Source organism: Coregonus clupeaformis, chromosome 36 (genome assembly GCF_020615455.1).
Source record: "Coregonus clupeaformis isolate EN_2021a chromosome 36, ASM2061545v1, whole genome shotgun sequence".
In the NCBI taxonomy this organism is placed as follows: Eukaryota; Metazoa; Chordata; class Actinopteri; order Salmoniformes; family Salmonidae; genus Coregonus; species Coregonus clupeaformis.
Genome location: NC_059227.1, coordinates 31,416,524 through 31,435,758, shown reverse-complemented (window position 1 = coordinate 31,435,758; position 19,235 = coordinate 31,416,524).

The window sequence follows — 19,235 nt, the reverse complement described above, 5'->3', positions numbered from 1 at the left end:
GTGGGAGGACCACACAACATGTCATCACGTGACTCCAAGTTTACTTCAAAATGATTGTTATTTTATCAATATTTGCACGTAATAGTGCTTTGTAGTGAATGAGCCTAGTTAGTATGACCTGGTGACTCCTCCAGTCAGAGCCATGGTAACACTGAGAAAAGGAAGGAGGACAGGAAGAAGCCTCAAACACAGGCAGCTAGGGAGCAGCAAAACCCTGACAGATGCAGAGAGGAAATGCAGAGAGGTGCGGAGGTTCATCTTACATGGTGACACCCCTGTCAAATCTCAGGCCCTGGGATGGAGTTGGTAGAGTAGCCTGATGGCACGTGGGCCATGAAGCAGATGACACCACGGATTGTTGTTACCCAACTCTGTGTAGACATAACATGTAAAGGAGACAATGTTTTATGTGACTTTCCTTAAAATGTCACGTGTAAGTGGGAAGATGTCTTGTGTGGCAGTAGTCAAAGTAAATAATAATAATAATAATAATATGCCATTTAGCAGACGCTTTTATCCAAAGCGACTTACAGTCATGCGTGCATAAATTTTTTTGTGTATGGGTGGTCCCGGGGATCGTAGGCATGGGCTTGGCAATTAAGGGGGTATAAAACCCAATGTAGGGAAAGGAGCTGAGTGGAGATTCTGGGGAAGACAGATCAGGAGCTGATTGATGTATTAGAAGTTAGAAGACTTTTGGGGTAAGGTAAGAACTAACTTGATTGTTATTGTTAGAAACTTTTGCATTATAATTGCTATATATAAAACTATTTTTTTTTTTTAATCCATCAGTTGTGAAACCAAAAGAGTTTCCACCGATATTTCTCGCATAATTCATTTTACCAACACAAAAAGATCCCACCTTGTCTAGCGTATTTTGTTTTGTCGACATTTGGAAAGTTTACCAACACAGTTTCCATCAGGCCTGTCGTGCTATTTTGTATCCGAAATGTACTTTACTCGCATAAAAAGGTTAGGATGGAAACCTGCTTAGTGACTAACATAACAAGAGGGAAAATGTCTGATTAAAAAATATGTAGTGGTCGAGGGCCCCATGCGCAGCACATCTGCGTAGGGCGAGCTGGCCCTGCGAAGATTTAGTCAGAGTGGGTATCTGAGTTTCTGTTATTTATGCCGCGTTCACATACTAGTCAGAACTAGGAAACTCCGAAATGTCGGACTTGCTGATTCGTTGAACGCGGCACGTGTATAACTACAACCAGTTAGCAAGTAGGACATTTCAGAGTTCCGACTAGCACGTAATGCCCTGTTCACTCAGATGTCAGATACCAGTTTGGTCAGCAGAGGGCCTGAGTGGTCTGTCAGCAAGAATGAATATTTTTCCAGTGCTCTGTGCTCTTCAAGATTAATAGCTCATCATTATTTCTCCCTATTTCAGCACAAGCAGCAGAACCATCAGCCATGACAGTGGCCAGAGTGACAATCAGTTAATACACACTGATAATAAGGAGAGGGTAATAATGGCACTAGGTGGTGATGATGATAACTCACTTAGATACATCCTTTTGTAATTGTCAAATGCTGTGTTTCATTTTGTAGTAACTTGACAAGGAATGCCCACACGCATTTCAATATTACTTTCCTTTACTTTCAACCCAATAAATAAAAGGTGTACAGCCATGTACAAACGGTACCAAAACAGCAGAACGATGCAGCCCACTCAACCTGTGGTAGAATCACATTGTACAGATCTGACTCTTGGTGATGACATCATCAAAGGGGAAATGTCATGATCAATGCCAATAATAACCATGCACACATGAATAGCAATCATACTATACTGCAGGTAAGTACAACACATATTCAATGTCATTATTTATATATAGTGTCCACACTATAACACATTTGGATTTGATATAGGCTATAGTGCAATGATGATTGTGAGGATGTGTGGTCTATCACTGGTGGTCACCTATTTTTGTATTTATTTTTGTCGTTTTTTTGTTAAAGACATGTCATACGTTTATTTCAAGATGTATGTCATTGTGTACTGGGAATTCTTAGGCCTCTATTCAATCAGATCCGCTTTAGCCAACATCCACATAGCGGTTGTTTTGTTAGTGTAGGAGGTGTACATGTGTTAGAGCTGTGAAATCCACAAGTGGATCCCGGTGTGGTGATACTGATGGTTTGTTGACAATTTAACATTTTAGCTAAACCTAACCCAGCTACGGACAGAAGGGACTTTACGTAGAAGGTTAGGAGAACTAACACAGCGCTTTAGGAGAACTAACAACTTATCCCCAACGCGACAACTAGATGGAGCTGTACTCCACCTAGCCACAAACCATTATCATAACACCGGTTAACGCTTCATCTGACTGAATCTAGGCCTTATTCCTGATCATGCCTCCAACTGGGACGGGTAACAGAATTGCAACAGTGTCAAGTGTTGTCAAATGTGTTTTCATGTGGTCTAAACTTTTACTGAACTCTCACAACTTATCATCAGGTTTATTTTCACATTGAAGTTCTTTGAAACATATGGCAAACACCCATCCCACCCCCACCTCACACTTCAGCCTCTATCTGGCACTTCAACACATTCCACATTATTTCTCATCTGACGTATTCCGTGGTACAGAAGTAGAAGGTGCTCAACCAACGTGAGTAGAGGTGCAACCTAAAATGTGTAGACGTCATTGGACAGGAAAAGGCGCAACGCTTGCTCACCATAAAAAATACATAGATTTATTAGACAAGTTTAAAAGATTTGGGGGGGGTGTTGTAACAAAGAGATGGGCCCTTCACAAAAGCATACCATATTAATTATCTAGATTAAGACCTCTGGGGACTAAAGTATCTAAGGAATGGATCCAGAACGTCTCTCTGGACCTTCGGTGTTTGTCAACATCGCCACCGCGTTTTTTTTACTGACTTATTCAATTCCAAAATATACAAATAAATTAACAAAACGAGTGTCCTCTCTGAAATAGGGACCACTGGGCTGTTGGGGTCAGCACGGCGAATGACACTTCGGTAATCACACGTTCTAGTAACTCCCTTGAAGTTTCTCATATGTGAAATAAGCTGCAAGGGCAGCGAATCACATAGATCACATTGCGAGAATTACAATTGATTACATTTGATTTTTATGTCTCGACCCGATCTGGGATAAACTTTTAATATGTTTGGTGTACTGGCATTGAGTACAATTGGCACACCTGTAGTTGCCGGGGGGAATATGCTGGTCTTGTTTGCGCCTTGGCTGATGTCGGATTGGACAACACTGTCTTTAATGGAGACATTGACCACACCACACCACACCCTGAGTACTAACCTATATGGTCTACCACACCGTCTCATTAGCACCACCAGCTGAAGAGCGTTTTCTCCCTAATTGCCTTCCTCATGCCCTATAGGCCAAAACATCAATCTTTTAAACTTGTCTAATAAAACCACACATTTGTAATGGTGAGGGAGCTTTGCGCCTTTTCCTGTCCAATGTTTTCCATGGTAAAGACATAATTGGATAAGATTTCTGACAATGAAAGCAGATCACATAAATAAATACAAAATCACTGTGTGTAGAAAAAAGAGAATAAAAATCAAGTGCATTCTGAGAAACTAGGTACAAAATTAAATCTACAGCAGCTAGGTTTCCATCCAATCCAACAGACTTTTTGCTGATAACTTAGTGCACAATGCACATAAAAATAACTTTTACCGTTAAATTACTAAATTAAAATGACCAATCTAAATGGATTTCCATCGCATTTTCAACTCTGATGGTTTTGTCAAAAAACTGTTTTGTTATATAGCAAATGTGCCCAGTCTGGTCTTGGCACATGCGCTCTAGCAAACAGCTTGCAGATAGTGTGTGTAGGTTACCTACATTGAGAGTATTATGGATAAGAGCGATATTATTTGCATTTGTCAAACGGCAGCCAAGCATCGATTATCATGTCACCAGAATAAGACCCTCAATATTTATTGGAAAATAGCATTAAACTAATCACCTTGAACATTCACCACCCTGTGAAGTTCATCATAATCTTTAATGTAGCGGCAGGTAGTTTAGTGGTTAAGAGCGTTGTGCCAGTAACCGAAAGGTCGCTGGTTCTAATCCCCGAGCCGACTAGGTGAAACATCTGTCGATGTGCCCTTGAGCAAGGCACTTAACCCTAATTGCTCTTGTAAATCGTTATGGATAAGAGCGTCTGTAAAATGTAAATGTATTTTTAATAAACTGCATGCTTTCCCGAGTCGTAGAGGACCACACAACATATCATCGCATGACTCCAACTTTACTTTGATATGATGGTTATTATATCAATATTTGCGCATAAAGGCGTTTCCACCGCTATTTCTCGCATAATTACATTTACAGACACAGAAAGATCCCACCATGTCCATCAGCCCGGTCGTGACTTTTTTCATGCATCAGGTAATTCATCTGCATGAAATGATTGGATGGAAACGATGTTAGTGGCTTTGCTAGATTGTATAGACATCTTTCAGGATGTTTGGCTTTACGTTACCTTGCATTTAGCTTACATTCTGTTTTACTTTTTGCTACACATTATTACATAGGCTGCTATTTTTTGTTTATGAACTTCAGGATAATCCCTATTTGAATACCTTGGTCTAATGCAGCCTGTTCATGTAACATTGTAAGAAGCATGGAATGAATGCAGAAGGCATCATCACGCACTGCACTGTACTGTATTTAGCTGAGGTACTTTACATGTCAGTCTTGCCCAATATATTGGCCAATGTCATGGTGCGTTCAAGACCACTCGGAACTAGGAAATCAATGACCTCCGACTTCTATGGAACTCTGAAAAAAATGTTTAGCTTCTTCTCAACTGCATCTGATTCATTAACAACTGTGACAAAGGTTGGGATCCCTTGTGGATATGCTGGGTGTCTGAGCGATTATAGCCTATGCTCAATAGACTCTAATTACTTAACCATGAACATGCACTGTTAAAAAAATAATCAGTCAGCGTTGTTGCTAGCCCTTGCCCCCCAAAATAAAGCGTACCATCTGTGTTAATTTGGTTGAGTTTATGAAAACAGATCTAATACGAGTGTCAAATCCAGATGAGAAATAGGACACTATTTCAAAGCATAGTACATGTAATGTTTGCCTAAGTACAATGCCATTTTTAGTTGTTACACAGGAGTTAGCTAGTTAAAATGAAGGGTATCTTGAGGAGTACTTACCTGTGATTAATGTGTACATTACCAATCCTGACAACTTGGCTATAATTTTTAAAGCTTCTGGAAGTGCGATCCAAGTGGGAGAATAAACACACTAGTGCAACATAGAGTGCATGTAATATCTACATCAATACAATGTAGTTACTAGGTGTTACACAGGATTTAGCTATTTCTATTCATTACTTAGGCCCAAGTGAAAATACCTACAAACAATAGATGAGCTTCTACTTTAGTCAACTTTAATACAACATGTAAAAAATACCTTACATTTCTTACAAAATTATAAGGATTTTTATTGTAAGATCAATAATGTGATTAATTAGATTAAACAAAGATATAACTAAAATAACGATTCTAGTGGTGACTCAAATCTGTAGCCTTTAGAGTGGTGAGTAGCCTAGATAGCTCATTTAGAAAAACGGGATTGTCTTGTAAGAATGGAAATCAACAACTCTGTCTCTGTCTTCATATGTTTCTTGTAAGCATTTTCCCATCCTGGAGTCTGTGACCTTGTGGGAATATGTGGTAGAGAAGAAGAACGTATTACAATTTAGCATCAGACACTACGTCACCCTATACTAGTTATCATCATCATGCTTTCTATAGTTTAGGCCTATAGCTAGCTAGGCCTAGCTAGCTAACTAGCTAGTTCTTGTGTTATCCAGCTAGCTATAAAAGTGGACGCTAACACCAAAGATTTGTATAACTAACCCTAGACAGACCACACCCTGTTGTTTCCAACAGGAAGTTAGTGAGTCGAGTGGGCAGAGCCAAGCAAGATCCTATTGGCATGTTATAATAATAATATGCCATTTAGCAGACGCTTTTATCCAAAGCGATTTACAGTCATGCGTGCATACATTTTTAGGTATGGGTTGACCCGGGGATCGAACCCACTACCCTGGTGTTACAAGCGCCATGCTCTACCAATTGAGCTACAGAGGACCACTTCTAGCATGTATTTGCATATTTCCATTAGGGAACGCCTAGTATGTGAAGTGTGTGTGTGCAATAACTCAATTCGCCCTTGCACTCCATCTAAACATCAACATTTTTTGGCAAAGGGAGTCCACTCTGTTTGTAAAATATTGTAGTTTTGGGAACAGAAAACTCTATTGAGATCAAATGTTTCATTGATGAGAAAACCGTCAGAACGTCAGCACAGTTCCATACTCTCCTACTGCCGGCCACTGGATTTCCTCTCCCCACCATATTAGGCGAGGAGAGGAAACTCCAACCGGATGCTTTACATTTATATTTCCGATGAAACATCTGGGCCATTGTTTTATCTGTGCTAACACTAATAAGTTAGCTAGTGTTTAGCTAAATTGAAAAGGAAATAATGTTACTCATAGTGAGTCTTGACACATGTAGCTAGCTAACATTAACATGCTGGGTGTGCTTCATTTGTGCCACTTTCAATTGGGGACTTTTATTACGAAGGCGAACCATAAATGGTGGCTAGCTTCACAGGTGAGCCCAGCTAGCTAGCTAGCGAGTAGCGACCATAGCATAGCTACACTATATATACAAAAGTATGTGGACACTCCTTCAAATTAGTGGATTCGGCTATTTCAGCCACACCCGTTGCTGACAAGTGTATAAGATTGAGCACACAGCCATGCGATAGACAAACATTGGCAGTAGAATGGCCTTACTAAAGAGCTCAGTGACGTTCAGCATGGCACCGTCATAGGATGACACCTTTCCAATAAAGGTATTTCATTTTACATTTTAAATTTTAGTCATTTAGCAGACGCTCTTATCCAGAGCGACTTACAGTAGTGAGTGCATACATATTTCCAATACCTTTGCCACCTTTCCAATAAATCAGTTTGTCAAATTTCTGCCCTGCTAGAGCTTCCCAGGTCAACTATACGTGCTGTTATTGTGAAGTGGAAACGTCTAGGAGCAACAACGGCTCAGCCATGAAGTGGTAGGCCACACAAGCTCACAGAACGGGACCGCCGAGTGCTGAAGCACACAGCGTGTAAAAATCGTCTGTCCTTGGTTGCAACGCTCACTACCGAGTTCCAAACTGCCTCTGGAAGCAAAGTCAGCACAATAACTGTTTGTCGGGAGCTTCATGAAATGGGTTTCCATGGCCGGGCAGCCGTACACAAGCCTAAGATCATTATGCGCAATCGCAATGCCAAGCGTCGGCTGGAGTGGTGTATAGTTCGCCGCCATTGGACTCTGGAGCAATGGAAACGCGTTCTCTGGAGTGATGAATCACGCTTCACCATCTGGCAGTCCGACGGACTAATCTGGGTTTGGCGGATGCCAGGAGAACACTACCTGCCCGAATGCATAGTGGTGGAGGAATCATGGTCAAGGGCTGTTTTTCACCATTTTAACCATAACTGTTTATTAATATGTCATTTTTTTTTATTAATGGTTAAAGCAATTTACCCAAATACACATGTCAAATACACAGTTATATGATTTTTTTTTGATTGTTTGTTGATGTGAACCATTTGTGAACCCGTTTTTGCCATTGTGCTCATAGGCTTCCATGAATTTGAAACAAAAGCTTGACCTGGGCCTGGGAATCAGACTCCGTGTGCCGAAAAGCAAATTGGAGAAGGGCTTTAAATTCTACATGTTGTCCTATTTAATCAATTTACGAAGGTATGTATACTTAACATTATTATCAGCCCCACAAACCGCGGGCTCAGCTTCCGGCAGGGAAGGCGGAGGGGCAGATTCTGGGTCGAGAGCCAGACCCGATCACCCGGTACGAAGACCGGGGCCTCACAGCGTTGCCCTTCTGACGACGCACGGCGCGTTGGAGGTGGACATGAGCAGCGTCCCACGTCTCCTCTGTGCGCTGAAACCAGTCATCCACCGCAGGAGCCTCGGTCTGGCTCTGATGCCACGGTGCCAGAAACGGTTGATAACCTAAAACACATTGGAATGGCGTTAGGTTAGTGGAGGAGTGACGGAGAGAGTTCTGGGCATATTCGGCCCATGGCAAGAAAACAGACCACCACAGTAGGACCGCAGGAACCTACCCACATCCTGATTTACCCGTTCCACCTGCCCATTAGACTCGGGGTGGAAACCAGAGGTCAGGCTGACGAGACCCCCAGATGTTCCATGAACGCCTTCCAGACCTTGGATGTGAACTGGGGACCCCGGTCAGACACTATATCCTCTGGTACCCTTTAGTGCCGGAAGACGTGTGTAAACAGGGCTTCCGCAGTTTGCAGGGCCGTGGGGAGACCAGGCAGAGGAAGGAGGAGGCAGGCCTTGGAAAAGCAGTCCACAACGACCAAGATGGTGGTGATACCTTGAGAAAGGGGAAGATCGGTAAGGAAATCAAAATTCAGGTGAGACCATGGTCGTTGTGGAACTGGTAAAGGCTGTAACTTACCCGCTGGGAGGTGCCTAGGTGCCTTACTCTGGGCGCACACCGAGCAGGAGAAGACATACACCCTCACGTCCTTAGCCAAGGTAGGCCACCAGTATTTTCCAGTCAGGCAGCGCACTGTACGACCGATACCTGGGTGACCAGAGGAGGGTGACGTGTGTGCCCAGTAGATCAGACGGTCAAGGATAAGAGCAGGCACGTACTGCAGCCCAGCTGGACACTGAGGTGGAGATGGCTCTGTGAGTAACGCCTGCTCTATATCCGCGTCCATCGCCCATACTACCAGCACCACAATGCAGGAGGCCGGGAGTATGGGGGTGTTGTCTCTGGGCCTCTCCTCTGAGTCATACAGCCGTGAAAATGAGTCTGCCTTCACGCTCTTCGTACCCGGGATGTATGATAGTGTGAAATCAAAACGGGTGAAGAATAGGGCCTACTTGGCCTGGCGAGGATTCAGCCGCCTCTCTGCTCGGATGTACTCCAGGTTACGGTGGTCTGTCCAGACGAGGAAAGGGTGTTTTGCCCCTTCGAGCCAATGCCTCCACAAGGTCAGATCTCGGAAAACAGCCAACAGCTCCAGATCACCAACGTCGTAGTTCTGCTCCGCCGGGCTGAGCTTCTTGGAGAAGAAGGCACAGGGGTGGCGCTTGGGTGGCGTGCCCGAGCGTTGAGATAGGACAGCACCTATCCCTACCTCGGACGCATCCACCTCCACTACGAACGGTAGTGATGGATCAGGCTGGGCCAGTACCGGGGCTGAGGTGAACAGACCCCTCAGGTTACTGAAGGCCCTGTCAGCCTCAGCAGACCAGCGGAGCCGGGATGGCCCACCCTTCAACAGAGATGTAATGGGACCTGGACCTTGCCAAAGCCCCGGATAAATCTCTGATAGTAGTTGGCAAAGCCAATAAAGCGCTGCACCTCCTTAAGCGTGGTTGGAGTCGGCCAATTACGCACGGCTGAAATGCGATCTCCCTCCATCTCCACACCTGAGGTGGTAATACGGTATCCGAGGATGGAGACGGACTGCTGGGTAAACAGAGACTTTTCTGCCTTGGCATAAAGGTCATTTTCCAACAGTCGGGCCGGCCCTTTCGAACCAGGGATACATGCTCGGCGCGCGGAGTTGAATACACCAGAATGTCATCGATGTAGACCACTACACCGCGACCAAGCATGTCCCGAAACACCTCGTTCACAAAGGGCTGGAAGACGGATGGAGCATTCATTAAACCGTAGGGCATCACCAGGTATTCATAATGCCCCATGGTTGTGCTGAATGCTGTCTTCCACTCATCCCCCTCTCAGACACGTACCAGGTTGTACGTACTCCGGAGATCTAATTTGGTGAAGAAGCGCGCCCCATGCATTGACTCGATCACTGAAGGAATGAGGGGGAGAGGATAACTGAATCGTATCGTCTCCTTGTTCAGTGATCGATAATCAATGCAAGGGCGCAGACCGCCGTCTTTCTTCTTCACAAAAAATAAACTTGAGGAGGCGGGCGAAGTGGAGGGACATATAAACCCCTGGCGCAGGGACTCTGTGACGTATGTTTCCATAGCCTCCGTTTCAGCCTGTAACAGGGGATACACATAACTCCTGGGAGGCACAGCGTCTACCCAGACGTTTATCGTGCAATCCCCCACCCGATGAGGTGGTAACTTGGTCGCCTGCGTTTTGGAAAACGAGTGCACCAAATCGAGGTATTCGGGGGGAATGCGCACGGTGGAGGTACCGTCTGGACTTTCTACCGTGGTTGCACCAACGGAAACACAGAGACACCTACCCTGACACTCTCGCAACCACCCTGTGAGAACCCTCTGCGGCCATGAGAAGGTGGGGTTGTGGAATGCTAACCAAGGAATACCTAATACAACAGGGAAAGCAGAAGACTCAATAATCAAAAAAAGTGACTTGCTCTCGATGAGTCTTGTGGGTAACCATAGTGACTGGTGTTTTAACTTCCCTAACAAACCCGGACCCTAATGGTCGACTGTCAAGTGGAATGGATAGGGGAACCAATGAAATGCCTAGACTGTGTGAGAATGACCTGTCCATAAAGTTCCCAGATGCACCTGAATCGACTAGCGCCTTACACTGGGGAACTACAATGTAATCAGGAAAGTGGAATGATAGGGTACAGTGCGCAGCAGAGGGCTCTGAACAAGTGTGGGTGTTGGATACCTGGGGTGACGCGAGAGTGCCCTGCCTGCCGCCTCCAGACCCAAAAGAATGTTGACGACGTCGTGCGGTGAAATGTCCTCTCGTGCCACCAGAGTGACACTGGCGCTGAAGGGCCTCCTCTCTCTCGGATTGCCGCTTCATCAGCTCGTGATCCGAGTCGGGCAGGGTTGGAACGGGCAGACCCCCTCCAGGACGTCCTCTGGCTGCCAGCAGGTTGTCTAAACGGATGGCCATGTCCACCAGTTGAGAGAAGGACAACATGGTGTCCCGGCAGGCTAGCTCCCTTCGGACGTCCTCCTGCAGATGGCACCGGAAATGGTCGATAAGGGCCCGCTCGTTCCACCCGGACCCAGCTGCTAGAGTCTGGAACTCTAGGACAGTATAGTTGTTTCACGCCTGAGAGTGCCTGTAATTACGCCAGCTGGCTGCCTACAATAATTACATACAATAATGCCTACCATTCAGCTGTTTTCTAACGTCATTGTCTGAACCGTTAACGTTAGGTAGTAAGTGGCTACTGTGCTTGAAATGTAGCTAGCTTGTTGCTACCTGGATAGCTACTAGTAAACAATAGCTGGAACGACCTAGCGAACAGACGCGAACTGGCTGAGTCAATTCAGTGGCTAGCTTTGCACTTGGCTAGCTAACAGTAGCTGCTAGGGGTAAGTCATAACCTACATTTGTGTTTTGTTTTTACATATTGGTAGCCAGAGTCGTTCAAGGAATTCGGGACATCGGTGACTAGTTAACGTTAGCTTGGCTCTCTCTGTGTGTTCGTGCCGTGAAAGGAGGAGTTTCTTCTTTGTCTGAAAGCAATGGCTAGCTAGTATGCTAACTATTCTAGCTAACTAACTGGCTGAATAAGTTGACGACGGACTCGCTCAAGCTGTCGGGACTAACCCACAACGTTAGACACGGACACGAACGATCTGCTTGGCGTGTTGACACACTGGTGGTTTGTTGTGGCCGAGTATTGGTGCTAAACCGTGTTGTTGGAGTCCGGCATGCTAGCTGGCTGTGGCGTCTTATGACTAGGTGCTCTGGACGATTTTCACGGAAGAATACTGTACCAAGTTAGCTAGCTGAATAAACTAAGTTAGTCTATTCCTAGAAAACATTGAACCGCTGTAGTTTACAACAATTATAGTTTCTGAGGTGGAAGTTGGGAGAGTTATATTTGGGTGTTGTGGTGAGGGAGGCCCCGCTCTCTCCTTTCCCAGATGTTTAGTTCATTTCATTCCGATCTCCTTTGCATTATTGTAGCCATTTTCTGCAGCCTGTCAACTATGCCTCTGTCTATCCCTGTTCTCTCCTCTACGCACAGGCTATACAAATGCCTCACACCGCGTGGCTGCTGCCTCTCTAACCTGGTGGTCCCTGCACGCACCACCCACGTGGAGTTCCAGGTCTCAGGCAGCCTCTGGAACTGCCGTTCTGCTGCCAACAAGGCAGAGTTCATCTCAGCCTATGCTACCCTCCAGTCCCTCGACTTCTTGGCACTGACAGAAACATGGATTACCACTGAAAACACTGCTACTCCTACTGCTCTCTCCTCGTCTGACCATGTGTTCTCGCATGCCCCGAGAGCATCTGGTCAGCAGGGTGGTGGCACAGGAATCCTCATCTCTCCCAAGTGGACATTCTCTATTTTCCCCCTGACCCATCTGTCTATCTCCTCATTTGAATTCCATGCTGTGACAGTCACTAGCCCATTTAAGCTTAACATCCTTGTCATTTATCGCCCTCCGGTTCCCTTGGAGAGTTCATCAATGAGCTTGACGCCTTGATAAGTTCCTTTCCCGAGGATGGCTCACCCCTCACAGTTCTGGGGGACTTCAACCTCCCTACGTCTACCTTTGACTCATTTCTCTCTGCCTCCTTCTTTCCACTCCTCTCCTCTGTTGACCTCACCCTCTCACCGTCCCCCACTACTCACAAGGCAGGCAATACGCTTGACCTCATCTTTACTAGATGCTGTTCTTCTACTAATCTCACTGCAACTCCCCCCCATGTCTCCGACCACTACTTTGTATCCTTTTCTCTCTCGCTCTCCTCCAACACTACTCACTCTGCCCCTACTCAGATGGTAATGCGCCGTCGCAACCTTCGCTCTCGCTCTCTCTCTCCCGCTACTCTCTCCTCTTCCATACTATCATCTCTTCCCTCTGCTCAATCTTTCTCCCTCCAATCTCCTGATTCTGCCTCCTCAACCCTCCTCTCCTCCCGTTCTGCATCCTTTGACTCTCTATGTCCCCTATCCTCCCGGCCGGCTCGGTCCTCCCCTCCAGCTCCGTGGCTTGATGACTCATTGCGAGCTCACAGAACAGGGCTCCGGGCAGCCGAGCGGAAATGGAGGAAAACTAGACTTCCTGCGGACCTGGCATCTTTTCACTCCCTCCTCTCTACATTTTCTTCATCTGTTTCTGCTGCTAAGGCCACTTTCTACCACTCTAAATTCCAAGCATCTGCCTCTAACCCTAGGAAGCTCTTTGCCACCTTCTCCTCCCTGCTGAATCCCCCCCCCCCCCTCTCTGTGGATGACTTCGTCAACCGTTTTGAAAAGAAGGTTGACGACATCCGATCCTCGTTTTTTTAAGTCAAATGACTGCTGGTCCTGCTCACACAGCCCTACCCTATGCTTTGACTTCTTTCTCCCCTCTCTCTCCAGATAAAATCTTGCGACTTGTGATGGCCGGCCGCCCAACAACCTGCCCGCTTGACCCTATCCCCTCCTCTCTTCTCCAGACCATCTCCGGTGACCTTCTCCCTTACCTCACCTCGCTGATCAACTCATCCTTGACCGCTGGCTATGTCCCTTCCGTCTTCAAGAGAGCGAGAGTTGCACCCCTTCTCAAAAAAACAACACTCGATCCCTCTGATGTCAACAACTACAGACCAGTATCCCTTCTTTCTTTTCTCTCCAAAACTATTGAGCGTGCCGTCTTTAGCAAACTCTCTTGCTATCTCTCTCAGAATGACCTTCTTGATCCAAACCAGTCAGGTTTCAAGACTGGTCATTCAACTGAGACTGTTCTTCTCTGTGTCACGGAGGCTCTCCGCACTGCTAAAGCTAACTCTCTCTCCTCTGCTCTTGTCCTTCTAGACCTGTCTGCTGCCTTTGATACTGTGAACCATCAGATCCTCCTCTCCACCCTCTCTGAGCTGGGCATCTCCGGCGCGGCTCACTCTTGGATTGCGTCCTACCTGACCGGTCGCTCCTACCAAGTGGCGTGGCGAGAAGCTGTCTCCGTACCATGTGCTCTCACCACTGGTGTCCCCCAGGGCTCAGTTCTAGGCCCTCTCCTATTCTCACTATACACCAAGTCACTTGGCTCTGTCATATCCTCACATGGCCTCTCCTATCAATGCTACGCAGACGACACACAACTAATCTTCTCCTTTCCTCCTTCTGATAACCAGGTGGCGAATCGCATCTCTGCATGTCTGGCAGACATATCAGTATGGATGACGGATCACCACCTCAAGCTGAACTTTGGCAAGACAGAGCTGCTCTTCCTCCCGGGGAAGGACTGCCCGTTCCATGATCTTGCCATCACGGTTGACAACTCCGTTGTGTCCTCCTCCCAGAGTGCGAAGAGCCTTGGCGTGACCCTGGACAACACCCTGTCATTCTCCGCTAACATCAAGGCGGTGACCCGATCCTGTAGGTTCATGCTCTACAACATTCGAAGAGTACGACCCTGCCTTACACAGGAAGCGGCACAGGTCCTAATCCAGGCACTTGTCATCTCCCGTCTGGATTACTGCAACTCACTGTTGGCTGGGCTCCCTGCCTGTGCCATTAAACCCCTACAACTCATCCAGAATGCCGCAGCCCGTCTGGTGTTCAACCTTCCCAAGTTCTCTCACGTCACCCCGCTCCTCCGCACACTCCACTGGCTTCCAGTTGAAGCTTGCATCTGCTACAAGACCATGGTGCTTGCATACGGAGCTGTGAGGGGAACGGCACCTCCGTACCTCCAGGCTCTGATCAGTCCCTACACCCAAACGAGGGCATTGCGTTCATCCACCTCTGGCCTGCTGGCTCCCCTACCTCTGCGAAAGCACAGTTCCCGCTCAGCCCAGTCAAAACTGTTCGCTGCTCTGGCACCCCAATGGTGGAACAAGCTCCCTCACGACGCCAGGACAGCGGAGTCACTCACCACCTTCCGGAGACATTTGAAACCCCACCTCTTTAAGGAATACCTGGGATAGGATAAAGTAACCCTTATACCCCCCCCCCACCCCCCCAAAAAAAAAAAACATTGTAAAGTGGTTATCCCACTGGCTATAAGGTGAATGCACCAATTTGTAAGTCGCTCTGGATAAGAGCGTCTGCTAAATGACGGAAATGTAAATGTAGGGTGAAGTCCTGCGCGGTCCTCGTCCCCTGCCTCAGGTGGACCAGCCGCTCGCCCACCTCTCGACCCTCGGGTGATCGAAGACAGCCCGAAAGAGGCGAGCGAACTCCCCGTAGTTGTCCAACGCGGCTCCTCCTTCATTCCAGACCGCGTTGGCCCACTCCAGGGCTTTCCCAGAGAGGCAGGAGACGAGGGCGGACACCTTCTCCCGCTCCGATGGGGCCGGGCTGATGCTGGAGAAGTAGAGCTCCAGTTGGAGAAGGAATCCCTGGCAGAGAGCAGCTGTGCCGTCGAAATCCAGTGGTCGGGATATATGGATCCCTCTGGGTGCTGGGGTGTGGGTGGCTGGATCCGGTTGACCAGCTGGTCTCGACAGATCGGGTCCTCTCCTCTCCAGACGTTGGACGACCTGGAGAACCCGATCCATCGCTTCTCCCAAGCTGGCTAGCATTGTTGAGTGCTCCTGGACCTGTGCCACGACTCCAGGCATGCGCTCCTCTCCCGCTGACTCCATAGCGGGTAGGTGATTCTGTGATGCGTGATTTGAAGGAGTCAGGCGCACGAGGGTAAATCACAGTATACAGAGTTTATTCATTAATACAGCATAATCAGTCCAGTGCACAAAACAGGTGCACTGGAACAAACAGGCACATGGGGAAAATACCCCGGCAATACAAAATACACTGAGCTCAACCGAGCTACTATCTACTCACAATAAACAATCACCCACAAGGACAAGGGGGCAGAGGGAACACTTATACACAGACTAATGAAGGGATATGAACCAGGTGTGTGTAATAGACAAGACAAAACAAATGATGAGATATGGAGCGGCAGTGACGACGAACGCCGAAGCCTGCCCAAACAAGGAGAGGAGGCAGCTTCAGAGGAAGTCGTGACACTTAAGCACAACAGATGTGTAACATATTTACTTATTTTACTAGGCCTACACCAGCCAAACCCGGACGACGCTGGGCCAATTGTGCGCCGCCCTATGGGACTCTCAATCACAGCCGGTTGTGATACAACCTGGAATCGAACCAAGGGGTCTGTAGTGACGCCTCAAGCACTGAGATGCAGTGTCTTAGACCGCTGCGCCACTCGGGAGCCCAATATAGCATGAATTGGATTCGGAACATATCATACGAATTGCACACACACAAAATTATTATTTTTGTTTTTTTGCAGGACGTAACATATCATACGAAATGGATGATGTAGTACACAATTTGATGACATAGTACACAAAAAACAGGAACGACTTTTGGCTCATGAGCACCACTTTCAAAACTACTGGCTGCAATTATACAAAAGTTTGAGAATGCATTGTAAGTACTACTTAAGTCCTTTTTGGGGGGTATCTGTAGTTTACTATATTACATTTACTTTTCCTCCTCTACAGTTCTAAAGAAAATAATGTACTTTTAACTCAATACATTTTCCCTGACACTCAATAGTACTCATTACATCCCTGGTCATCCCTACTGCCTCTGACCTGGTGGACTCACTAAACACAAATGCTTTGTTTGCAAATGATGTCTAAGTGTTGGAGTGTGCCCCTGGCTATCCATAATATTTGTATATTTTTTCATTGTGCCGTCTGGTTTGCTTAATATAAAAAATTTGAAATGATTTATACTTTTACTTTTGGTACTTAAGTATATTTAAAACCAAAGACTTTTAGACTTTTACTCAAGGAGTATTTTCTTGGGTGACTTTCACTTTTATTTCAGTCATTTTCTATTAAGGTATCTTTACTTTTACTCAAGTATGACAAATGGGTACTTTTTCCACCACTGGCTATCGGTACACAATAATTACATGTAAGTACCCCTCAAGATAAACTTCATTTTAACTAGCTAAATCCTGTGTAACTACTAGTGATTTGTATTTATTAAGGATCCCATTAGCTTACTCTTCCTGGGGTCCGGCAACATTAAGGCAGTTATATACCATTTAAAATATTACATGACATATACATTTCATAACATTTTTCACAACACATTAAGTGTTCCCTCAGGCCACTTCTCTACTACCACATATCTAAAATACAAAATCCATGTGTACGTGTGTGTGTAATTACATTGTACTTTGGCAAACATTACATGTGCTTTGAAATAGTGTCTTATTCCTCATCTGGGATGACACTCGTAGTCGTATGATTTTGTTTTTGTAAACTCAACCAAGTTAACCCAGATGGTACACTTTATTTTTGGGGCAAGTGCTAGCAACAACTTTGACTGGAGATATATTTTGAATAGTGCACATACTTGGTTAAGTAATTAGAGCCTATTGAGCATAGGCTATAATCTCTGACACTCAGCGCATCCAATAGGAATTATCATCCTAGAGCTCTGACTTCTCCAACCTGAAGATCACTGACGTCACAGATTTTCCCAGTTTGAGCTTGTTTTTTATTTGTTCCCAGTTGTCTTGAAAGCACCATCTATCAGACATCTGGGTCATATTCATTAGAAAGCAAATTGAAGAAAACGGACTGAAACATGCATTTTTCATTGCGAACCATTTCAAAACGTTTTCTATTTGATGCCCTAATGAATATGTCCCTGGCAGTGTTGGCCTATACTTTACTTGAGTCTTAATGAATCACGTTGACTGGAGAGTAGGCTACTTCTAGTTGACTGGGGAGTAGGCTACTCCTAGATGACTGGGGGGTAGGCTACTCCTAGTTGACTGGGGGGTAGGCTACTCCTAGTTGACTGGGGGGTAGGCTACTTCTAGTTGACTGGGGGGTAGGCTACTCCTAGATGACTGGGGAGTAGGCTACTCCTAGATGACTGGGGTGTAGGCTACTCCTAGTTGACTGGGGAGTAGGCTACTCCTAGTTGACTGGGGAGTAGGCTACTCCTAGTTGACTGGGGGGTAGGCTACTTCTAGTTGACTGGGGGTTAGGCTACTCCTAGATGACTGGGGGGTAGGCTACTCTTAGTTGACTGGGGGTTAGGCTACTTCTAGTTGACTGGGGGGTAGGCTACTCCTACTTGACTGAGGGGTAGGCTACTCCTAGTTGACTGGGGGGTAGGCTACTCCTAGTTGACTGGGGGGTAGGCTACTCCTAGTTGACTGGGGAGTAGGCTACTCCTAGTTGACTGGGGGGTAGGCTACTCCTAGTTGACTGGGAGGTAGACTACTCATAGATGACTGGGGAGTAGGCTACTCCTAGATGACTGGGGAGTAGGCTACTCCTAGTTGACTGGGGAGTAGGCTACTCCTAGTTGACTGGGGAGTAGGCTACTCCTAGATGACTGGGGAGTAGGCTACTCCTAGTTGACTGGGGGGTAGGCTACTCCTAGTTGACTGGGGGGTAGGCTACTCCTAGTTGACTGGGGGGTAGGCTACTTCTAGTTGACTGGGGGTAGGCTACTTCTAGTTGACTGGGAGGTAGACTACTCCTAGTTGACTGGGGGGTAGGCTACTCCTAGTTGACTGGGGGGTAGGCTACTCCTAGTTGACTGGGGGGTAGGCTACTCCTAGTTGACTGGGGGGTAGGCTACTTCTAGTTGACTGGGGGTAGGCTACTTCTAGTTGACTGGGGGGTAGGCTACTCCTAGTTGACTGGGGGTAGGCTACTCCTAGTTGACTGGGGGTAGGCTACTCCTAGTTGACTGGGGGTAGGCTACTCCCTAGTTGACTGGGGGTAGGCTACTCCTAGTTGACTGGGGGGTAGGCTACTCCTAGTTGACTGGGGAGTAGGCTACTCCTAGTTGACTGGGGAGTAGGCTACTCCTAGTTGACTGGGGGTAGGCTACTCCTAGTTGACTGGGGGGTAGGCTACTCCTAGTTGACTGGGGGGTAGGCTACTCCTAGTTGACTGGGAGGTAGACTACTCCTAGTTGACTGGGGGTAGGCTACTCCTAGTTGACTGGGGGGTAGGCTACTCCTAGTTGACTGGGGGTGGCTACTCCTAGTTGACTGGGGGTAGGCTACTTCTAGTTGACTGGGGGTAGGCTACTCCTAGATGACTGGGGGTAGGCTACTCCTAGTTGACTGGGGAGTAGGCTACTACTAGATGACTGGGGGTAGGCTACTTCTAGTTGACTGGGGAGTAGGCTACTACTAGATGACTGGGGGGTAGGCTACTTCTAGTTGACTGGGAGGTAGACTAC